The sequence below is a fragment of the Schistocerca gregaria genome, chromosome 8 (genome assembly GCF_023897955.1).
Source record: "Schistocerca gregaria isolate iqSchGreg1 chromosome 8, iqSchGreg1.2, whole genome shotgun sequence".
Lineage (NCBI taxonomy): Eukaryota > Metazoa > Arthropoda > Insecta > Orthoptera > Acrididae > Schistocerca > Schistocerca gregaria.
In genome coordinates this window covers 491625521-491637257 of record NC_064927.1, presented here as the reverse complement: position 1 = coordinate 491637257, position 11737 = coordinate 491625521, and the positions used below count along the sequence as shown (strand labels likewise).

General features: G+C 42.1%; 1 non-coding gene across 1 annotated transcript; it reads right to left on the bottom strand.

Annotated features, from left to right (window-relative positions):
- Positions 1-1215: 1215 nt before the first annotated feature.
- Trnas-gga (transfer RNA serine (anticodon GGA)) lies at positions 1216-1299 on the bottom strand. The gene is given in 2 exon segments: positions 1216-1250; positions 1260-1299. It is a non-coding gene; the product is annotated as a tRNA-Ser (tRNA).
- Positions 1300-11737: the final 10438 nt, after the last annotated feature.

The window sequence follows — 11737 nt, the reverse complement described above, 5'->3', positions numbered from 1 at the left end:
TGTAACACGACAAACGACCCATCTGTAATCAATCTCCTGCCAAATTCTGCGTAGCAAGTTTTGATGTATATAGGGGCAACTGTTTGTGTTATCCATTGTCGCAACTCGCCGACATCTCCCGGAAGCGGAGGAACGAACACTCATTCTTTAATATAACGCCATGCACTAAAGCCCATTGCGGTTAAATCTGATGATCTTGTAGAACACATCCGATCCAAGTCGGCACCTTCATACTGAGATACGCCGGCCGGAGTGACCGAGCGGTCCTAGGCGCTACAGTCTGGAACTGCGCGACCACTACGGTCGTAGGTTCGAATCCTGCCTCGGGCATGGATGTGTTTAGGTTAGTTAGGTTTAAGTAGTTCTAAGTTCTAGGGGACTAATGACCTCAGAAGTTTAGTCCCATAGTGCTAAGAGCCATTTTAACCCATACTGAGATATGCGACCACGTCATGACGATAATGCATGGCACGCCGTCGTGCTGGGAAATAAATTCTGTGCCCAAATCCTGTTGTAACTGGCGCATTAGATAATATTCAAGAATTTCCAGATAAGATATGCTGCGTGATACTAACCCAGTTTCGGTAAAACGATTTTACCAGTTAACAACAGTTTGTCTTTGAGGTGGCGACTTGCGATATTTAGTTCTGAATTGTTTCTGAACTGCAGTAGCGGATTTGGATGCACGAAACAGTAAACGATACTGCACACGCTGTGCTCCGTTATAGGACTCTGTGATGACTGTTGGAATAACCCATTTGCGCATGCCATCTAGTGGGAACGTCGGGAACTAACAGTGTTACGCGGGAATGAAACTTGAAGATGTACTGCCCTCAGTGCTGTATCACACATTTCTGTTAGCTATTTGCTCTTTTCACAACTAAAGGTAACTTTTTTATAACTAATTTGTAAACACCCTTTAATATGGATCGTGTCATTTCTTAGCAGCCAACCTTTGACTTTGCCTGATATCGCAGCAACAGGACTACTAAGTGCTCGGAAGAAATATCGTTCGTTGCAATTAGAGACAGAATACCATAGAGAGGCAACACCTTGACGACAGTGAAGCAAACTGAACAACCCGTCGCCATGTTCTATGGTTCAAAATGGTTCAAATGGGTCTGAGCACTATGGGACTTAACTTCTAAGGTCATCAGTCCCCTAGAACTTAGAACTACTTATACCTAACTAACCTAAGGATATCACACACATCCATGCCAGAGGCAGGATTCGAACCTGCGACCGCAGCGGTCGCGCGGTTCCAGACTGTAGCGCCTAGAACCGCTCGGCCACTCTGGCCGGCCATGTTTTATGATGCCAGAAGATATGAGCGTGGTAAAGGACAGTGGTACGCAAAGCGTCAAATAATTATGAAATAGCATACAGGTGTTCATGTTTAGCAATTAAGACGCGAAGCGAAATTACCCCTCATTTCGTCGGACATCACTTGATATATGTATATCGTCTTTCAGAAATGATTTAATACACACAGTAAACCCAAAAACTCCATTCCCGGTCGATCTATTGCGTGACATTCAGAGTAAGAAGACGTAATCTGAAAAATTCAGTTTAGGGTCAGTCTTCGAGCGGTTTACTGTACATAAGATACATCGAACACAGAAAAATTCCATAATCAGTTGGGAACATCTGTAACCCACGAGTTCCGGAGAACCGAGTTAAAAGAAAAATATTCCAGAAAAAAGTTTGCTTTTAAGTAAATTGTGTGTAGCATATAGTTAAAACTGAATTTGGAATGAGTGAAATGGTTCAAATGGCTCTGAGCACTATGGGACTCAACTGCTGTGGTCATTAGTCCCCTAGAACTTAGAACTACTTAAACCTAACTAACCTAAGGACATCACACACATCCATGCCCGAGGCAGGATTCGAACCTGCGACCCTAGCAGTCGCACGGTTCCGGACTGCGCGCCTAGAACCGCGAGACCACCGCGGCCGGCAATGAGTGAAATAAACCGTGTTTTACGTAGATCAAGGACGGAAACACTGACGTACAGATCAGATAAATTACGACCTAACCCACACAGCCAGTCGAATATACAGCTACAGTAAGCTGCTGGATGGCCGTAAATTTATGAAATTAATACTTAAGACAGTACATAGTTAAAGTAGCGCACTCCTCAAATAGCTCATCATTTGCTGATTATGTACACAGAAAGTTCGTAAAATGACTAACTATGTACAAAAGGTTATCAAAATTGTTTTATAGATTCATTTACACTTTTTACTTCGCATACAAAAAGCTCCTATTATAATTAGATGTAACTATGTGCGCACAGGAAATAACAGGTTTTCCGCTTATAATCCATGTTTTCTAATGTGAAAGCATACTTCGTTTGAAACGTCCAGAAAGCAATAAAAGCAATTATTGGAGCAATGGGTATTGCCGCCACCAAAAATTGAGACACTTACTTGATAATGCTCGTACATAAAACACGTGATGGCCATATTTTTCCATCCAGAAACTGTGTTTTTATTCCAACAAAATCTTACGATCTTATGGTCCTGATGTTTCGGAATTGTTACAAGTTATGATGCAAGCCTTTGTCGAGATTCTCCATCGCCACAAAATTCTCGAAATATCATATAACTTAAGGTAAATGGCAATAACTTGGATGAAACAAGCTTACATGAACAGACCATGGAGAGCAGAACGGCAATCGATTGCGAAATCCGTCGTTTTATTACAGGAGATCTAGATTGCAAGTATTGCTTAATCATCTTCAGAGAATATAACAACATGTCATCTTAGATTCCCGTACGCCCTACACCACCAAAATTGTTTACTACGTGACACTTTGGACTAATGTCACCTGGTTTTATATGCAGTGAAGATGATCATGTAGTAGTTGAAAGCTAGATCTCCTGTAATAAAACGACGGAGTTCGCGAGAGATTTCTGTTCTTTTCCCCGTTGTCTACATTCAACGGACGCTGTTCACAACTGGATCATACGGATTCCAATCCGATTAAGACACATCAATGCACTTAAAATACAACACAGTTTCAGAACATGTGTAAAAATATGTACACAAATCTTCAATTTTCTTTCGAGAGATGTGCATGCATTTATACCCTGAGCATACGGCAAGCCCCATTCCGAAAAAGGACTTCAGCATTTGAGTAACTCATAGCGCCATAAGCGAATTCTCTCGCTTTCGAAAGAATCGTTGAAGGCCTTCACAAAATATGGCTCTTAATAGTACGGCGAGTCACCGCAGGGAGCGCTGAATGACGTGCCCACAGATTGTGTGCATAGTCCACTCCTTTGGGGGCAATCGTCCGGCCGGCTTGGTTGATGTAAGCCCATTTCAAGTCAGCACAAAGACCAGAAGGCAGTGTTCCGTAGACTATACAGTTACTCCGCTTACCTTGGACTTGCGTGTATGAGAGACCTTGCTGTAGAGTGCAGGAAGGAGTGGAGCTCTACAGGAAAAATATTGTTTACTACGTGCCACTTTGGATTAATGACACCTGTTGGTATGTGCATTGAAAATGACTATGTAACAGTTGAAACCTAGATCTGCTGTAATTACCAATCTGACTGAAATACATCAATGTACACAAAACACATCACAGTGAAACGTCCCCTTAGAAAAATTTATGAATGGCAGTGCTGGTAAACCTCTTACGTTATTTGATTTTCAAACAGCTGAGCAAAACTGAACGTACTCAGACATTTCTCTCTTTACTTATTCTGATCATCACTGAACTGACACACAATATTTTTAGCGCAACGCAATCTGACTTTCAATAATCCCTACAAAAGAATGGCCCTGACTAACAATAACCTATACCTTTCATGAATCACTTACCTCACAAAAATCTTCGTTACTCGAACTACTGCTATACAGCGAGCGCCACTACTGCCAGCTAAATAAAAGATTCAAACTACTGAGGGTTGTAACTACTGATAGCTATAATTACCAAATGAAAGATTTTGACAGAGAGCAAACAATGTATTTACCTTAATAGTGTTGAAAGTCATAATATAGATATCAGTTCATGACATACGGTCTTTCAAATTTCCTTTTTCTGACGGACATACGTTCAGATCGTCTGCTCTCAAAACCCTGGCATCTCTCGCCCCCCATCCACCACTGCTGGCGGGTCACCTCCAACTGCGCAATGCTACGCGCTGTTCACATCCAACTGCCCAACACTACAATTGCAAAAATTCCAACAATGCAAACCAGCCACAGACTGCACAGAGCACAGTCAGTGATTTTCATACAGAGCGCTACGTGGCGTTACCAACATAAAACCTAAACAGCCTACTTACAACAGTTTCAAAACATATATAAAAATATGTACTATTACACCAATCTTCGGTTGGCAGTGCGGTCTAACGCACGGTTTTCCGGGCGGGAAGGAGCGCCGGTTCCCGGCACGAAGCCGCCCGGCGCATTTGTGTCGAAGTCCGGTGAGCCGGCCAGTCTGTGGATGGTTTTTAGGCGGGTTTCCATCTGCCTCTGCAAATGCCGGCTGGTTCCCATTATTCCGCCTCAGCTACACTATGTCGGCGATTGATGCGCAAACAAGTTCTCCACGTACGCTTACACCACCATTACTCTACCATGAAAACATAGGTGTTACACTCGTCTGGTGTGAGACGTTCCCTGGGGGGTCCACCGGGGGCCGAACCGCACAATAACCCTGGGTTCGGTGTGGGGCGGCGGAGCGGTGAAGTGGACTGCGGTAGTCGTCGTGGGGTTGTGGACCACTGCGGCTCCAGCGGGGACGGAGCCTGTCCGTCGTTTCTAGGTCCCCGGTTAACATAACACCAATCTTCAATTTTCTTTGGAGAGACGTTCGTGCATGTGTATCTTAAGCACAAGGCAAGCACAGTTCCGAAAAGAAATTGAGCAGTTGTTTAGCCTACATTACCGTAAACGAACTCTCTCGCTTGAAACAACCGTCAAAGGCCTTCGTAAAACATGGCGCCGAATAGTACGGCGTTGCGCCGCAGCGAGCACTGATAAACGTGCCACACAGCCTACGTGTATAGTCAACTGCTTTGGTTGCAAACATCTGATCGACAAGGTTGATCCGAGGGCATTTCAGGCCAGTACAAAGACCACAAGGCAATCTTGCAATTTTAAGCGTAATCTTTCGCAGACTATAAAATTCCTCAGGTAATCTTGGAGTTTCATACGTGAGATATTTTGCTGTTGAGTGGAGGGGGGGGGGGGGGCTGGGGAAGGGGGAGGGGAGGTAGGCGAGGAGGCGCTCGCTTCCGAGACGCACCGCTGAGAGCTGAGCAGGGACGGAGATGTGGAGCGCACGCGCCGAGATAGCATCCAGCGAGGCCCGCGCCTGAGAAGCGAGCAGCCCTGACCGGACTCGCAGTCAGATTCCAGTTCTGGAAGCGCCGGTGACGCCAGCGGCCTTCCAGCGCGCACGCGCACTTTGCACGGATCTTCCCGGAAAGGGCCTCCGTCACTAATGTAGATTTTTGGTCGTCGTAAATCGTGTCCAGTGCTCACAAACCAGAGAACCCGACGTTTTCTTTTCATTTCGTTTATAAGTTTTACTCGTGCGTCTTCAGGGCTCGTGCCTGTATAATTAAAAACCTGGAGAGCTTCCAGCAATGCTGGGAAGTTAACAGTCTAGCTTGTACTCCGTGGCTACACACAGTAGCAACAAATTTCTTTCTGGCTGTAGAACGAACGAAAAAAAATTCCAACTTACGACGAAGGGGGCAACGACGTTCGTCTTACGAACTTAACGCGAATGGCGGATGAGCTACAGCAGTATGGAACCTCGGAGAACTTTCTGTGGGTACGAGCAGATCGAGGCATCCGACAAAGCGAGTTGGTGGGAACTCCAAGCGAAGGACGCATTGCATTATGGGCACACGCTCATCACATGTTTCAGTGCATCAAACCACATCTCTCCCCTTAAGTGGGCCTCGCCGTGATGGCCTGTAGGTTTTACTAGTATTTTGAAATGTAATTATTCAAAAACTTTAATAGATATTGGAAAGAAACTTTAACCAAACAATTAGTATATTGTGATCTCCGAGCGAAAAAATTTAATAACTGTGGAATACGTAGTGAATTAAATATTCATTTTCATCTTATGTACTGAATTACATATAATTTTTATTTTAGGTACAGTACATTTCCACAGCATTCAAAGTAAAACGACAAAACAAATTGTATTCTTATAATTATTATCTTGTCGAAACAGTAAAACTCGAATATTTACCAGTTTGTTGCTTTATGTATTTTTAAAAAATGTTTTTCAGATCTCATTTTTTTCTCCTAATAATTGAAGAACATACGACACGCACCAACTTAAAATGTTTAATATATTGTTGAACAATGTGGTTCACTTTGTAGACAAGCATTCCTGTTATTATTCACGCAAAATTTTGTTCTTCCTCCTTTAACACTGGGTGAGACAATGGTACCTAAGTATGCAAAAACTTTGATTACAGGAAACAGAAAATAAAGATTTGCATGTCATTTTCTTCTGACTGATAACATGTCAAGACATTCCAGCTCCAAAATCTGGTTGTTTCTGAATGTCACTTCGTTAGTTTTCGTTTTTTGTCATTTGGCCTGCTTTGCCATGGTATTGGCAGTTTTTATCAGCTTCAGCCACGTGTTGCCTTTCCACCTGTAGCAGCCCTCTTCACTTTTCATGTCGTCCCCAGTTTTGATGCCTGGCCTGCTCGTCGCTTTTAATCTACCTGTTACTCTCTCGTTAAACTATATCATGGCGTCCATCACACAAATCTTACAACCTGACATACCAACAGAAGCAGTTTTCGACAAGCATTCCCAAATGCAACTAATGAAACTATCATTTTGATTCTGTGTTTTTCCACGTAAATATTTTCCCAGGAGTTCAGAATCTGAAAGATCTCTATATGTTGGCTTTAGTTCTACCACAGCACTTTCTAGACTGTGGTGTGCATGTGTATGTTTTTGTCCCTTTGCTTCACACGTATTATACATGCATCATATTCTGTTTCCTTTCGGGCAGAGGCTATGCTATGGATGATCGTCAATGGATATCCTGCGAAACAGAGTTGCCCAAATTGCTTTTCTCATCTCACTGACATTTTCGCTGTTTCTCCTGACGGCTAGATCACAATATCCTGTGAGGTTTTCTATTCTGATTTCATGAGTCTACCTTATCCACCAAATGCTTTGTCATCAGAGAGTTTCTTTTTTTCCTGTCGTATCCTTGCAGAGTTTCTTATGTCTTGCTCCCATTCTCTTCTGCACATGTCCTATACATTTCATTTTTTTCTTTTAAATTTCAGTTTCTTCATGTGGTGTACGAGCTACAAGACTATTGAAACTTTTAGAGCCACCAGCACCAAGTTAGTGGATGTATCACACCACGTCCAGCAGCTGACCTGCAATAAACAGAGCCTGCTCCCTTGCTTTCTGTACCACCACTGTAACCTTCAGAGTTTTATCACGTTCATTTACCTTATTGGCACTACCTTGGCAGTGTTTTGTCAGACATTCATAGTCCAGCACCTTGTCTGTATCTAAAGAGGTAACTGTAACAATTCCATTCAGCGATATGTGGTCTCTCTTCTGTCAGGAACCATCCAGTGAAGCAACAATATCAGTAGACTGACAAATATCTGCAGTTTCTTCCGGCGCCTTTTGCACAGATGTTCCACTGACTTGTATTAGAGCATTATGCGAATATTTATAACACTTTTCAAGTTTCACAAGTGGCGGTAGGAGATCCAGCATAGCACAAAATTTCTGGACAGCTTTTCTTCCCTTCTGAATACATTGAATGACATAAGCAAGGCAAATACTCTCTTCACTATATTTTGTGCATGTTGCAGGAGATGTAACTATGTAACTGTGCATTTCGTTACTTTACACTCACGACATTCCACTACAGTTCTGCTCGATAGGACTCTTCCCTTACTTATATGCCAGCTAAGCCTAACGGATTTCTCACTATTACAGTATTTACATTGGCGACAGACAAAAACAATTATGAAAGCTTGCACTTATGAACTAAAATGTAACCGTTATTTTCAGTATTTGTAACATCAACATCTTCTTCATTTTCGGTAAGATGTTTCAACTTGGCCTTTTGAAGCACTGCTTGTGTTTCATTACCGTAAAATTTACAACAGCAATTAAACTTCTTCGTTTTTGGTATTTTTGGTGTAAAATGGTTGAAATACGCAGTCGCAACTCAAGTTTACAACACGAATTCTTGCCAATGTAAGTAATTTCAAGCACTCTGTTTGAATCAACAGAAATATCGATTGCAATTAAATCCCTGCTCATAGTGCACCAACATTCACATAATTCACACTGTAGAGTCGATATGCTGTTCAAGGATATTAGACGAGTTGTTGTGGAAACAGCAGCCCAAAAATTAAATAACGAGACTTTGTAGTCAAGGCTTTGTCTGTGACAGATAGGCATTCACGCACTGCATCTGCCTTAACAATGGCATTTAAACACAAACAGTATATGTTTTTAGAATCTGGAGGAATCGGAGAATTTTATTAAATTTAAAAAAATCCCGTTTTTCGGCCCCTCATAACGTCCAGATCCCCTTAAAGCGAGGAGAGATAACTCGTTCAGTAATGTGTGGAAAGAACCCGGTGACACAGAAGCAACCAACGCCATTGTCTGCGCCAGTTATGTCAGTAGTAGCTGAACGCAGATCTCTGATCTCAAAACATGGAACGTCGGCACGCATGGAGATTCGTGCCATTAATGTGTGATGTGGGAGCAGAATGGAAAGGTATTTTCATTCTCATGACATTTTGTGGCAGCCATATTGTACTTAGGGAAGAAACAGAATACGAGTATCTTTGAACGGCGCATTCAAACAGCAAAAGCTCGACGCCCAGATAAATGTAGAATATCGCACTGCATTTTAAATGACACGTTGTAGTTAACAGAGATAGAGATCGCTGTGGTGGTTTACAGACAGAACATACCAGTCCAGCAAATAGCGGCTAACGCCAGTAGTGTAGCAGTACTAGGCCTGACGTAAGCGGTGTCAGACTGTAGCTGCTGGAATTGTTCTTGTTATACTTAAGGTCACCCCCTCTCCTCCTCTCTCCTCCCCTTCCCTCCCCCACTTTTCTCTCAGCCAGTTGCGTTACGACGTTCTCAGCCAATTGCTGAAGCAGTGGCCCCACTGTTCTATCAGGTAATTTGTTCTCCGTTCGAGATCTGTGCTCTGGATTGAGAGGACCTTAATTAATATGGCCCTCAAATTATCTGAACTGCAAAAGAAATTCACTATGGAATATTGGAATGAGTATATAACATATGCATTACAAATAATTAAAAACCAACATTTGTTTATAAAATGTAATTAATGAATTAGTAATAATATGTAGTTGTCAAATATGAGTTTTACATTAAATACTATCCCTCAGACGCTGAAAAATGCTAAATAAATTGAACAGCTGTTTTACATACTAGTTGCTCACTGCCACCAACAGATGGTTGCACTGAAGAAACGTCAATTGTCGTTCGTTTTATCACAAGATCCTTGCTGTCACCAACAGATTGCTGTTCTGTAGAAAACGTACAAAGTTTGATCTTTAGACCACGAGTTTCCTACTATCTCCACCAGATTGTAAGGTGTGAGGCAAATTCGACACCTTACATGAAAACCCTGACATGATAAGCAAATCCAGTAGTATGTCACATAGCTCCGAATAAATTGTGACATTAAATTAACCAAAGTAATACGAGTAACGAGTGAGCAAATGGAATACCACAGACTAACACAAGAATGCCTAAATGCATGTCGTACCTTCCCACCGTGAGGCAGACGCAGTTCCGAGGGGAGAAACGAGGACAGAAGCTGAGAGCTAGAAGGCCCTACGATAAGGGAGGGCTGGACACCCACGCCACCAGACTACCTGTACGCCTACACAACCCGCATGTTTTAGCGTGAGGCTTTTTCGCGTCTCAGGTACGTCAAGGACCACCCCCAGCCCATGTTAAAAGCTAGAGCCCTCCAGAAAAGCAGTACAGATCTTACGATAACACAAAAAGGGCCACTACCACCCGCAAGTTTTAGCGTGAGACTTTTTCGCGTGTCTGTTACATTAGGACAATCCTCCAGCCCATGTTAAAAGATAGAGCCCTCCAGAAGAACAGTATAGATCTCACGATAACGCTAAAAGGACCACACCAGCTGCAGGTTTTAACGTGAGACTTTTTAGCGTGTCTGTTACGTTGCAAACTTTAAAAACATTGCCCCACCACGAAAAGTATAACGTTTCTCATTGGATAGACAGAATTTTTGTAGGCGGAGCTTAAGGTTAACATTGAGACCCTGATTGGTCAGATGAAAACATAGCCAGATAGTTTTTTTTAAACTAACTACGGTAAATTGTAGTAAGGAGAAGTTAGGAGAGTTAGTTCCGAGACGGCGAGCTGGATGGCTGGTGCGCCGGCCGCTGTCGCCCTGACGCTGCCTAAACACCGACCAGGTAATGAACGCACACGATGCCGCATTTTTGAGCGCATAAGGCTTTACTCAGAACTGCACAAGACTCATCTGTTACACCCCTTTTTGCGTAATACTAGTGTCGATCGTTAATTAAAACTCATGGTGTTCACATTTGCCACTTGAAGTAAAAATCTGAAACGCGATAATTTTTCTGTTATATAGTTATTGAGAAGCCACATCAGCCACTGTAATTTACGACAAGTTAGATAAGTAATTAAAGATAATTGAGGGTCACTGTAGACCATTTTGATAGTTTGCTCTTTTGTGAAACTTAAATTAAACCGAGATTATAGATGTGATATGGCATAGGTCATCCTTCGATCGATTATAGAACTTGGAAACCCATTTAGGGAATATTCGTTCACATTTTTGTTGAACGCAGTTGGTTTTTACAACATCCTGTATTAAAACATTTCCTTTTATCAATAGTGCAATTTATAAACGATGTTTTGTGAGTAGAATAAAATTTCCAATGGTAAACTTAACTGCTTTTTCGATGTTATTTTACCAGCTAACTAAAAATAGGAAAGCCTTGAACCCTTTCCACTAAATTTAGTTAGTATTAAGATTCTTTTACAGGGAGTGCAGTGGAGCTGACGCTCAGATTATTTAGTATTTGGTTATATCATCGCTAGTCTCACTGAACTCTTCTGAATTCTACATGTCATGTGTGGTCTGGCGTCTCCTTACCAGCAACAGGTCCCAGGTTCAAACTAGTTAATTCCCTAAAAAACACGCTCAGAGCGTCGTTGCGCGAAAGTGGTAGGGAGACACGATATAGAACAAACAGACACCACCATGAATGTTTAGAAGATGTCTCCATTGGTGAAAACGATAATTGGTCGTTCCATGTATGTTTGAGACACAACAGAGCCTTAAATTAATTATGTTCCATATCTCTGATGTTCTCAGCTGCCACAATATTCTTTACAACCATTCTCTACATCAATGCTGCTTGTCACGAGTCACAATATTCTAAAATATTTGCAAAAATATGCCTGCAGTCTAAAAAATGTGCAGTGTCTATGTCAAGTATCGTAATTTTTAATTTACATTTATTTATGTACCCATTAAATTAGCGTTTAAAACTCTAAAATAAGTACTCCAACGCTGTTTCTGTGCCTAATAACGGTTGACGTTTTAGAAGGCACACCAAGGAATCGATGTCGAAAACTTAACCTGATCAGGATGGTAGCTGCAGAAAAATATATTATACTAAGTGGGAAAGCATAGAAGTAGAC